Source organism: Bombus pascuorum, chromosome 6, assembly GCF_905332965.1.
Source record: "Bombus pascuorum chromosome 6, iyBomPasc1.1, whole genome shotgun sequence".
Classification (NCBI taxonomy): domain Eukaryota; kingdom Metazoa; phylum Arthropoda; class Insecta; order Hymenoptera; family Apidae; genus Bombus; species Bombus pascuorum.
Genome location: NC_083493.1, coordinates 6,353,460 through 6,368,206, shown reverse-complemented (window position 1 = coordinate 6,368,206; position 14,747 = coordinate 6,353,460).

Sequence of the window (14,747 nt, the reverse complement as noted above, 5' to 3'; positions counted from 1 at the left end):
TTACGTACTAACGTATAACGTTATATGCTAATACGTAATAACGTTATATACTAATACGTAATAACGTATAACGTTATATGCAATTCGAACTAACGTATAACGTTATATACTATTACGTACTAACGTGTAACGTTATATACTATTACGTACTAACGTGTAACGTTATATACTAATACGTAATAACGTATTTACGTTATATACTAATACGTAATAACGTATAACGTTATATACTAATACGTAATAACGTATAACGTTATATACTATTACGTACTAACGTGTAACGTTATATACTATTACGTAATGACATATAACGTTATATACTAATACGTAATAACGTATAACGTTATATAGTATTACGTAATAACGTATAACATTATATACTATTACGTACTAACGTGTAACGTTATATACTATTACGTACTAACGTATAACGTTATATGCTAATACGTAATAACGTTATATACTAATACGTAATAACGTATAACGTTATATACTAATACGTAATAACGTATAACGTTATATACTAATACGTAATAACGTATAACGTTATATACTAATACGTAATAACGTATAACGTTATATACTATTACGTACTAACGTGTAACGTTATATACTATTACGCAATGACGTATAACGTTATATACTAATACGTAATAACGTATAACGTTATATAGTATTACGTAATAACGTATAACATTATATACTATTACGTACTAACGTGTAACGTTATATACTATTACGTACTAACGTATAACGTTATATGCTAATACGTAATAACGCTATATACTAATACGTAATAACGTATAACGTTATATACTAATACGTAATAACGTATAACGATATATACAAATACGTAATAACGTATAACGTTATATACTCTTACGTAATGACGTGTAACGTTATATACTATTACGTACTAACATATAACGTTATATACTAATACGTAATAACGTATAACGTTATATGTTAATACGTAATGACGTATAACGTTATATACCATTACGTAATGACGTATAACGTTATTTACCATTACGTACTAACGTATTTACGTTATATACTAATACGTAATAACGTATAACGTTATATACTAATACGTAATAACGTATAACGTTATATACTATTACGTACTAACGTGTAACGTTATATACTATTACGTAATGACATATAACGTTATATACTAATACGTAATAACGTATTTACGTTATATACTAATACGTAATAACGTATAACGTTATATACTCTTACGTAATGACGTATAACGTTATATACTATTACGTACTAACGTGTAACGTTATATACTATTACGTACTAACGTGTAACGTTATATACTAATACGTAATAACGTATTTACGTTATATACTAATACGTAATAACGTATAACGTTATATACTATTACGTACTAACGTGTAACGTTATATACTATTACGTACTAACGTGTAACGTTATATACTAATACGTAATAACGTATTTACGTTATATACTAATACGTAATAACGTATAACGTTATATACTAATACGTAATAACGTATAACGTTATATACTATTACGTACTAACGTGTAACTTTATATACTATTACGCAATGACGTATAACGTTATATACTAATACGTAATAACGTATAACGTTATATAGTATTACGTAATAACGTATAACATTATATACTATTACGTAGTAACGTGTAACGTTATATACTATTACGTACTAACGTATAACGTTATATGCTAATACGTAATAACGCTATATACTAATACGTAATAACGTATAACGTTATATACTAATACGTAATAACGTATAACGATATATACAAATACGTAATAACGTATAACGTTATATACTCTTACGTAATGACGTGTAACGTTATATACTATTACGTACTAACATATAACGTTATATACTAATACGTAATAACTTATAACGTTATATGTTAATACGTAATGACGTATAACGTTATATACCATTACGTAATGACGTATAACGTTATATACCATTACGTACTAACGTATAACGTTATATACTAATACGTAATAACGTATAACGTTATATACTATTACGTACTAACCTATAACGTTATATACTAATACGTAATAACGTATAACGTTATATACTATTACGTACTAACGTGTAACGTTATATACTATTACGTACTAACGTGTAACGTTATATACTAATACGTAATAACGTATTTACGTTATATACTAATACGTAATAACGTATAACGTTATATACTCTTACGTAATGACGTATAACGTTATATACTATTACGTACTAACGTATAACGTTATATGCTAATACGTAATAACGTTATATACTAATACGTAATAACGTATAACGTTATATGCAATTCGAACTAACGTATAACGTTATATACTATTACGTAATAACGTATAACGTTATATACAAATACGTAATAACGTATTTACGTTATATACTAATACGTAATAACGTATAACGTTATATACTATTACGTACTAACGTGTAACGTTATATACTATTACGTACTAACGTGTAACGTTATATACTAATACGTAATAACGTATTTACGTTATATACTAATACGTAATAACGTATAACGTTATATACTAACACGTAATAACGTATAACGTTATATAGTAATACGTAACAACGTATAACGTTATATACTAATACGTAATAACGTATAACGTTATATACTATTACGTACTAACCTATAACGTTATATACTAATACGTAATAACGTATAACGTTATATACTATTACGTACTAACGTGTAACGTTATATACTATTACGTACTAACGTATAACGTTATATGCTAATACGTAATAACGTTATATACTAATACGTAATAACGTATAACGTTATATACTAATACGTAATAACGTATAACGTTATATACTAATACGTAATAACGTATAACGTTATATACTAATACGTAATAACGTATAACGTTATATACTATTACGTACTAACGTGTAACGTTATATACTATTACGCAATGACGTATAACGTTATATACTAATACGTAATAACGTATAACGTTATATAGTATTACGTAATAACGTATAACATTATATACTATTACGTACTAACGTGTAACGTTATATACTATTACGTACTAACGTATAACGTTATATGCTAATACGTAATAACGCTATATACTAATACGTAATAACGTATAACGTTATATACTATTACGTACTAACGTGTAACGTTATATACTATTACGTACTAACGTATAACGTTATATGCTAATACGTAATAACGTTATATACTAATACGTAATAACGTATAACGTTATATACTAATACGTAATAACGTATAACGTTATATACTAATACGTAATAACGTATAACGTTATATACTAATACGTAATAACGTATAACGTTATATACTATTACGTACTAACGTGTAACGTTATATACTATTACGCAATGACGTATAACGTTATATACTAATACGTAATAACGTATAACGTTATATAGTATTACGTAATAACGTATAACATTATATACTATTACGTACTAACGTGTAACGTTATATACTATTACGTACTAACGTATAACGTTATATGCTAATACGTAATAACGCTATATACTAATACGTAATAACGTATAACGTTATATACTAATACGTAATAACGTATAACGATATATACAAATACGTAATAACGTATAACGTTATATACTCTTACGTAATGACGTGTAACGTTATATACTATTACGTACTAACATATAACGTTATATACTAATACGTAATAACGTATAACGTTATATGTTAATACGTAATGACGTATAACGTTATATACCATTACGTAATGACGTATAACGTTATATACCATTACGTACTAACGTATTTACGTTATATACTAATACGTAATAACGTATAACGTTATATACTAATACGTAATAACGTATAACGTTATATACTATTACGTACTAACGTGTAACGTTATATACTATTACGTAATGACATATAACGTTATATACTAATACGTAATAACGTATTTACGTTATATACTAATACGTAATAACGTATAACGTTATATACTCTTACGTAATGACGTATAACGTTATATACTATTACGTACTAACGTATAACGTTATATGCTAATACGTAATAACGTTATATACTAATACGTAATAACGTATAACGTTATATGCAATTCGAACTAACGTATAACGTTATATACTATTACGTAATAACGTATAACGTTATATACAGTAGCGGACAAAAGTTTAAGACGATGATTTGTAAACCGGATTACAAACATCTTATACGCATATTGTTCTTCTATTCGGTTTGTCTCTTTGGAATAACGTAGCTGTATGTTTGACCTTCGTAACCTCAGACAGTCAGTTGTTAAATACAAACAATGTAGGAGTTACAACAGTTAGTTACCGCCTAGCACTTGGAAACAGTGGACATTAGTTTAAGACGATCTGTGTAAAACGTGAGTACGAGTACAGTTTTTGAACATTTTGATTCTGGAATGTCAAAATCATTGTTTAGTGTACCTTTTATTGCTTAAAATTCATTTAGGTAGGAACAGACTATGGGTAAATCAAAGAATTTACTTGAAAACGAACGGGAACAAATCGTAAGGCTGCGAAAGCAAAGTAAAACCTTCACCGAAATAGCAAATATAGTGAACAGGTCAGAAACAGCTTGTAAACAAGCTTGGTATAAATGTTTAAAGACAGGCATGTATTGCGATCAACCGAAAAACGGAAGACCACGGAAAACAACACCGAAAATGGATCGCCGGATTCATCGATTGAGCGAAAAGGATCGTTTTCGTAGTGCAAATAATATTGCTGCGGAGATAAACTATGAAAACGATACACAAATTAGTGCTAGAACTGTTAGGAGAAGATTAGAAGACTTTAACTTAAGAGGACGAAAACCCCAAAAGAAACCACTGCTGAGTTCTAGGAATCGAAAAAGACGACTTGCATTTGCTAAAGCTCATAAGCATTGGACAAGTGAAGATTGGCAAAAGGTATTGTTTTCTGACGAATCGAAATTCAATCGCGTCTGTTCTGACGGGATACGGTACGTTAGACGTCGAATTGGCGAAAGTTTGAAAACACAGTGCGTTTTAAAAACTCTTAAACATGGTGGTGGCAACGTTATGGTGTGGGCGTGTTTTTCTCGAAGCGGCCCTGGTCCGATATGTCGTATCAATGGAATTATGGACCGTTTTCAATACAAGGACATACTCAAGAACACAATGTTACCTTTTGCACGCAACAATATGAGTGATGATTTTATTTTTCAAAATGATAATGATCCGAAGCACACGGCTCGGGTTGTGAAACAGTTTTTTCAAGAAGAAAATATCACCGTGCTGCCGTGGCCGTCGCAATCACCAGACATTAACCCAATCGAGAATTTGTGAAGCATCATAAAAAAGACAGTACAAGGTTATAAACCGAAAAATTTAAATGAACTTTACTCTACGATTGAAACAGCCTGGAATAATATTACGGTAGATTAATATAAAAAATTAATAGATTCTATGCCAAGAAGATGTACCGAAGGGATAAGAAATAACGGATATTGAACAAAATATTGAATTTAAACAAAAATTGTGTATATTTTTTAACCAAAAATTAATATTTTTTGTATAGTCTTAAACTTTTGACCGACGAAATATTATACAGATTTCGTTCCTTTTTTATAACTTAGCTATTGAGCAAAATATCAAAATGAAATTTTTTTTCTAAGTGTACAAACAAATGTACAATTAGTTAATACCAAAAGTAGAACACCGTATTTATATTTTTTATGGAAAGTAAATCAATTATTTATTTCTTCCATTTCGTCTTAAACTTTTGTCCGCTACTGTACAAATACGTAATAACGTATAACGTTATATACTCTTACGTAATGACGTATAACGTTATATACTATTACGTACTAACGTGTAACGTTATATACTATTACGTACTAACGTGTAACGTTATATACTAATACGTAATAACGTATTTACGTTATATACTAATACGTAATAACGTATAACGTTATATACTATTACGTACTAACGTGTAACGTTATATAGTATTACGTACTAACGTGTAACGTTATATACTAATACGTAATAACGTATTTACGTTATATACTAATACGTAATAACGTATAACGTTATATACTAATACGTAATAACGTATAACGTTATATACTATTACGTACTAACGTGTAACTTTATATACTATTACGCAATGACGTATAACGTTATATACTAATACGTAATAACGTATAACGTTATATAATATTAAGTACTAACATATAACGTTATATGCTAATACGTAATAACGTTATAAACTAATACGTACTAACGTATAACGTTATATACCATTACGTACTAACGTATAACGTTATATAATATTACGTACTAACGTGTAACCTCACATACTATTACGTACTAACGCATAACGTTATATAGTATTACGTAATAACGTATAACGTTATATACTAATACGTAATAACGTATATCGTTATATACAAATACGTAATAACGTATAACGTTATATACTCTTACGTAATGACGTATAACGTTATATACCGTTACGTACTAACGTATAACGTTATATAATAATACGTAATAACGTATAACGTTATATGCAATTCGAACTAACGTATAACGTTATATACTATTACGTAATAACGTATAACGTTATATAGTATTACGTAATAACGTATAACATTATATACTATTACGTACTAACGTGTAACGTTATATACTATTACGTACTAACGTATAACGTTATATGCTAATACGTAATAACGTTATATACTAATACGTAATAACGTATAACGTTATATACTAATACGTAATAACGTATAACGTTATATACTAATACGTAATAACGTATAACGTTATATACTATTACGTACTAAGGTATAACGTTATATACTAATACGTAATAACGTATAACGTTATATACTAATACGTAATAACGTATAACGTTATATACTATTACGTACTAACGTGTAACGTTATATACTATTACGTACTAACGTGTAACGTTATATACTAATACGTAATAACGTATTTACGTTATATACTAATACGTAATAACGTATAACGTTATATACTATTACGTACTAACGTATAACGTTATATACTATTACGTACTAACGTGTAACGTTATATACTAATACGTAATAACGTATTTACGTTATATACTAATACGTAATAACGTATAACGTTATATACTAATACGTAATAACGTATAACGTTATATACTATTACGTACTAACGTGTAACTTTATATACTATTACGCAATGACGTATAACGTTATATACTAATACGTAATAACGTATAACGTTATATAATATTAAGTACTAACATATAACGTTATATGCTAATACGTAATAACGTTATAAACTAATACGTACTAACGTATAACGTTATATACCATTACGTACTAACGTATAATGTTATATACTAATACGTAATAACGTATAACGTTATATGTTAATACGTGATGACGTATAACGTTATATACTATTACGTACTAAGGTGTAACGTTATATGTTAATACGTACTAACGTATAACGTTATATACTATTACGTACTAACGTATAACGTTATATAGCATTACGAAATGACGTATAACGTAATATACCATTACGTACTAACGTATAACGTTATATACTATTACGTACTAACGTATAACGTTATATACTAATACGTAATAACGTATAACGTTATATGTTAATACGTAATGACGTATAACGTTATATACCATTACGTACTAACGTATAACGTTATATAATATTACGTACTAACGTGTAACCTCACATACTATTACGTACTAACGCATAACGTTATATAGTATTACGTAATAACGTATAACGTTATATACTAATACGTAATAACGTATAACGTTATATACAAATACGTAATAACGTATAACGTTATATACTCTTACGTAATGACGTATAACGTTATATACCGTTACGTACTAACGTATAACGTTATATAATAATACGTAATAACGTATAACGTTATATGCAATTCGAACTAACGTATAACGTTATATACTATTACGTAATAACGTATAACGTTATATAGTATTACGTAATAACGTATAACATTATATACTATTACGTACTAACGTGTAACGTTATATACTAGTACGTACTAACGTATAACGTTATATGCTAATACGTAATAACGTTATATACTAATACGTAATAACGTATAACGTTATATACTAATACGTAATAACGTATAACGTTATATACTAATACGTAATAACGTATAACGTTATATACTATTACGTACTAAGGTATAACGTTATATACTAATACGTAATAACGTATAACGTTATATACTATTACGTACTAACGTGTAACGTTATATACTATTACGTACTAACGTGTAACGTTATATACTAATACGTAATAACGTATTTACGTTATATACTAATACGTAATAACGTATAACGTTATATACTAATACGTAATAACGTATAACGTTATATACTATTACGTACTAACGTGTAACGTTATATACTATTACGTAATGACATATAACGTTATATACTAATACGTAATAACGTATAACGTTATATAGTATTACGTAATAACGTATAACATTATATACTATTACGTACTAACGTGTAACGTTATATACTATTACGTACTAACGTATAACGTTATATGCTAATACGTAATAACGTTATATACTAATACGTAATAACGTATAACGTTATATACTAATACGTAATAACGTATAACGTTATATACTAATACGTAATAACGTATAACGTTATATACTATTACGTACTAACGTGTAACGTTATATACTATTACGCAATGACGTATAACGTTATATACTAATACGTAATAACGTATAACGTTATATAGTATTACGTAATAACGTATAACATTATATACTATTACGTACTAACGTGTAACGTTATATACTATTACGTACTAACGTATAACGTTATATGCTAATACGTAATAACGCTATATACTAATACGTAATAACGTATAACGTTATATACTAATACGTAATAACGTATAACGATATATACAAATACGTAATAACGTATAACGTTATATACTCTTACGTAATGACGTGTAACGTTATATACTATTACGTACTAACATATAACGTTATATACTAATACGTAATAACGTATAACGTTATATGTTAATACGTAATGACGTATAACGTTATATACCATTACGTAATGACGTATAACGTTATATACCATTACGTACTAACGTATTTACGTTATATACTAATACGTAATAACGTATAACGTTATATACTAATACGTAATAACGTATAACGTTATATACTATTACGTACTAACGTGTAACGTTATATACTATTACGTAATGACATATAACGTTATATACTAATACGTAATAACGTATTTACGTTATATACTAATACGTAATAACGTATAACGTTATATACTCTTACGTAATGACGTATAACGTTATATACTATTACGTACTAACGTATAACGTTATATGCTAATACGTAATAACGTTATATACTAATACGTAATAACGTATAACGTTATATGCAATTCGAACTAACGTATAACGTTATATACTATTACGTAATAACGTATAACGTTATATACAAATACGTAATAACGTATAACGTTATATACTCTTACGTAATGACGTATAACGTTATATACTATTACGTACTAACGTGTAACGTTATATACTATTACGTACTAACGTGTAACGTTATATACTAATACGTAATAACGTATTTACGTTATATACTAATACGTAATAACGTATAACGTTATATACTATTACGTACTAACGTGTAACGTTATATACTATTACGTACTAACGTGTAACGTTATATACTAATACGTAATAACGTATTTACGTTATATACTAATACGTAATAACGTATAACGTTATATACTAATACGTAATAACGTATAACGTTATATACTATTACGTACTAACGTGTAACTTTATATACTATTACGCAATGACGTATAACGTTATATACTAATACGTAATAACGTATAACGTTATATAGTATTACGTAATAACGTATAACATTATATACTATTACGTACTAACGTGTAACGTTATATACTATTACGTACTAACGTATAACGTTATATGCTAATACGTAATAACGCTATATACTAATACGTAATAACGTATAACGTTATATACTAATACGTAATAACGTATAACGATATATACAAATACGTAATAACGTATAACGTTATATACTCTTACGTAATGACGTGTAACGTTATATACTATTACGTACTAACATATAACGTTATATACTAATACGTAATAACTTATAACGTTATATGTTAATACGTAATGACGTATAACGTTATATACCATTACGTAATGACGTATAACGTTATATACCATTACGTACTAACGTATAACGTTATATACTAATACGTAATAACGTATAACGTTATATACTATTACGTACTAACCTATAACGTTATATACTAATACGTAATAACGTATAACGTTATATACTATTACGTACTAACGTGTAACGTTATATACTATTACGTACTAACGTGTAACGTTATATACTAATACGTAATAACGTATTTACGTTATATACTAATACGTAATAACGTATAACGTTATATACTCTTACGTAATGACGTATAACGTTATATACTATTACTTACTAACGTATAACGTTATATGCTAATACGTAATAACGTTATATACTAATACGTAATAACGTATAACGTTATATGCAATTCGAACTAACGTATAACGTTATATACTATTACGTAATAACGTATAACGTTATATACAAATACGTAATAACGTATAACGTTATATACTCTTACGTAATGACGTATAACGTTATATACTATTACGTACTAACGTGTAACGTTATATACTATTACGTACTAACGTGTAACGTTATATACTAATACGTAATAACGTATTTACGTTATATACTAATACGTAATAACGTATAACGTTATATACTATTACGTACTAACGTGTAACGTTATATACTATTACGTACTAACGTGTAACGTTATATACTAATACGTAATAACGTATTTACGTTATATACTAATACGTAATAACGTATAACGTTATATACTAACACGTAATAACGTATAACGTTATATAGTAATACGTAACAACGTATAACGTTATATACAAATACGTAATAACGTATAACGTCGTATACTATTACGTACTAACGTATAACGTCATATACTATTACGTACTAACGTATAACGTTATATACTATTACGTAATGACGTATAACGTTATATACGATTACGTAATGACGTATAACGTTATATACGATTACGTAATGACGTGTAACGTTATATACTAATACGTAATAACGTGTAACGTTATATACTAATACGTAATAACGTATAACGTTATATACTAATACGTAATGACGTATAACGTTATATACTATTACGTAATGACGTATAACGTTATATACTAATACGTAATGACGTATAACGTTATATACTATTACGTACTAACGTATAACGTTATATACCATTACGTACTAACGTATAACGTTATATACCAATACGTAATAACGTATAACGTTATATGTTAATACGTGATGACGTATAACGTTATATACTATTACGTACTAACGTGGAACGTTATATGTTAATACGTACTAACGTATAACGTTATATACTATTACGTACTAACGTATAACGTTATATAGCATTACGAAATGACGTATAACGTTATATACCATTACGTACTAACGTATAACGTTATATACTATTACGTACTAACGTATAACGTTATATACTAATACGTAATAACGTATAACGTTATATGTTAATACGTAATGACGTATAACGTTATATACCATTACGTACTAACGTATAACGTTATATAATAATACGTAATAACGTATAACGTTATATGCTATTACGAACTAACGTATAACGTTATATACTATTACGTAATGACGTATAACGTTATATACTATTACGTACTGACGTATAACGTCATATACTATTACGTACTAACGTATAACGTCATATACTATTACGTACTAACGTATAACGTTATATACTATTACGAAATGACGTATAACGTTATATACGATTACGTAATGACGTGTAACGTTATATAGTATTACGTAATAACGTATAACATTATATACTATTACGTACTAACGTGTAACGTTATATACTATTACGTACTAACGTATAACGTTATATGCTAATACGTAATAACGCTATATACTAATACGTAATAACGTATAACGTTATATACTAATACGTAATAACGTATAACGATATATACAAATACGTAATAACGTATAACGTTATATACTCTTACGTAATGACGTGTAACGTTATATACTATTACGTACTAACATATAACGTTATATACTAATACGTAATAACTTATAACGTTATATGTTAATACGTAATGACGTATAACGTTATATACCATTACGTAATGACGTATAACGTTATATACCATTACGTACTAACGTATAACGTTATATACTAATACGTAATAACGTATAACGTTATATACTATTACGTACTAACCTATAACGTTATATACTAATACGTAATAACGTATAACGTTATATACTATTACGTACTAACGTGTAACGTTATATACTATTACGTACTAACGTGTAACGTTATATACTAATACGTAATAACGTATTTACGTTATATACTAATACGTAATAACGTATAACGTTATATACTCTTACGTAATGACGTATAACGTTATATACTATTACGTACTAACGTATAACGTTATATGCTAATACGTAATAACGTTATATACTAATACGTAATAACGTATAACGTTATATGCAATTCGAACTAACGTATAACGTTATATACTATTACGTAATAACGTATAACGTTATATACAAATACGTAATAACGTATAACGTTATATACTCTTACGTAATGACGTATAACGTTATATACTATTACGTACTAACGTGTAACGTTATATACTATTACGTACTAACGTGTAACGTTATATACTAATACGTAATAACGTATTTACGTTATATACTAATACGTAATAACGTATAACGTTATATACTATTACGTACTAACGTGTAACGTTATATACTATTACGTACTAACGTGTAACGTTATATACTAATACGTAATAACGTATTTACGTTATATACTAATACGTAATAACGTATAACGTTATATACTAACACGTAATAACGTATAACGTTATATAGTAATACGTAACAACGTATAACGTTATATACAAATACGTAATAACGTATAACGTCGTATACTATTACGTACTAACGTATAACGTCATATACTATTACGTACTAACGTATAACGTTATATACTATTACGTAATGACGTATAACGTTATATACGATTACGTAATGACGTATAACGTTATATACGATTACGTAATGACGTGTAACGTTATATACTAATACGTAATAACGTGTAACGTTATATACTAATACGTAATAACGTATAACGTTATATACTAATACGTAATGACGTATAACGTTATATACTATTACGTAATGACGTATAACGTTATATACTAATACGTAATGACGTATAACGTTATATACTATTACGTACTAACGTATAACGTTATATACCATTACGTACTAACGTATAACGTTATATACCAATACGTAATAACGTATAACGTTATATACTATTACGTACTAACGTATAACGTTATATAGCATTACGAAATGACGTATAACGTTATATACCATTACGTACTAACGTATAACGTTATATACTATTACGTACTAACGTATAACGTTATATACTAATACGTAATAACGTATAACGTTATATGTTAATACGTAATGACGTATAACGTTATATACCATTACGTACTAACGTATAACGTTATATAATAATACGTAATAACGTATAACGTTATATGCTATTACGAACTAACGTATAACGTTATATACTATTACGTAATGACGTATAACGTTATATACTATTACGTACTGACGTATAACGTAATATACTATTACGTACTAACGTATAACGTCATATACTATTACGTACTAACGTATAACGTTATATACTATTACGAAATGACGTATAACGTTATATACGATTACGTAATGACGTGTAACGTTATATACTAATACGTAATAACGTGTAACGTTATATACTAATACGTAATAACGTATAACGTTATATAGTATTACGTAATAACGTATAACGTTATATACTATTACGTAATAACGTATAACGTTATATAGTATTACGTAATAACGTATAACGTTATGTACTATTACGTACTAACGTATAACGTTATATACTAATACGTAATAACGTATAACGTTATATACTATTACGTAATGACGTATAACGTTATATACTATTACGTACTAACGTATAACGTTATATACTAATACGTAATAACGTATGACGTTATATACTATTACGTACTAACGTATAACGTCGTATACTATTACGTACTAACGTGTAACGTTATATACTATTACGTACTAACGTGTAACGTTATATACTAATACGTAACAACGTATAACGTTATATACAAATACGTAATAACGTATAACGTTATATACTCTTACGTAATGACGTATAACGTTATATACTATTACGTACTAACGTATAACGTTATATACCATTACGTACTAACGTATAACGTTATATAGTAATACGTAATCACGTATAACGTTATATGCTATTACGAACTAACGTGTAACGTTATATACTATTACGTAATGACGTATAACGTTATATACTATTACGTACTAACGTAT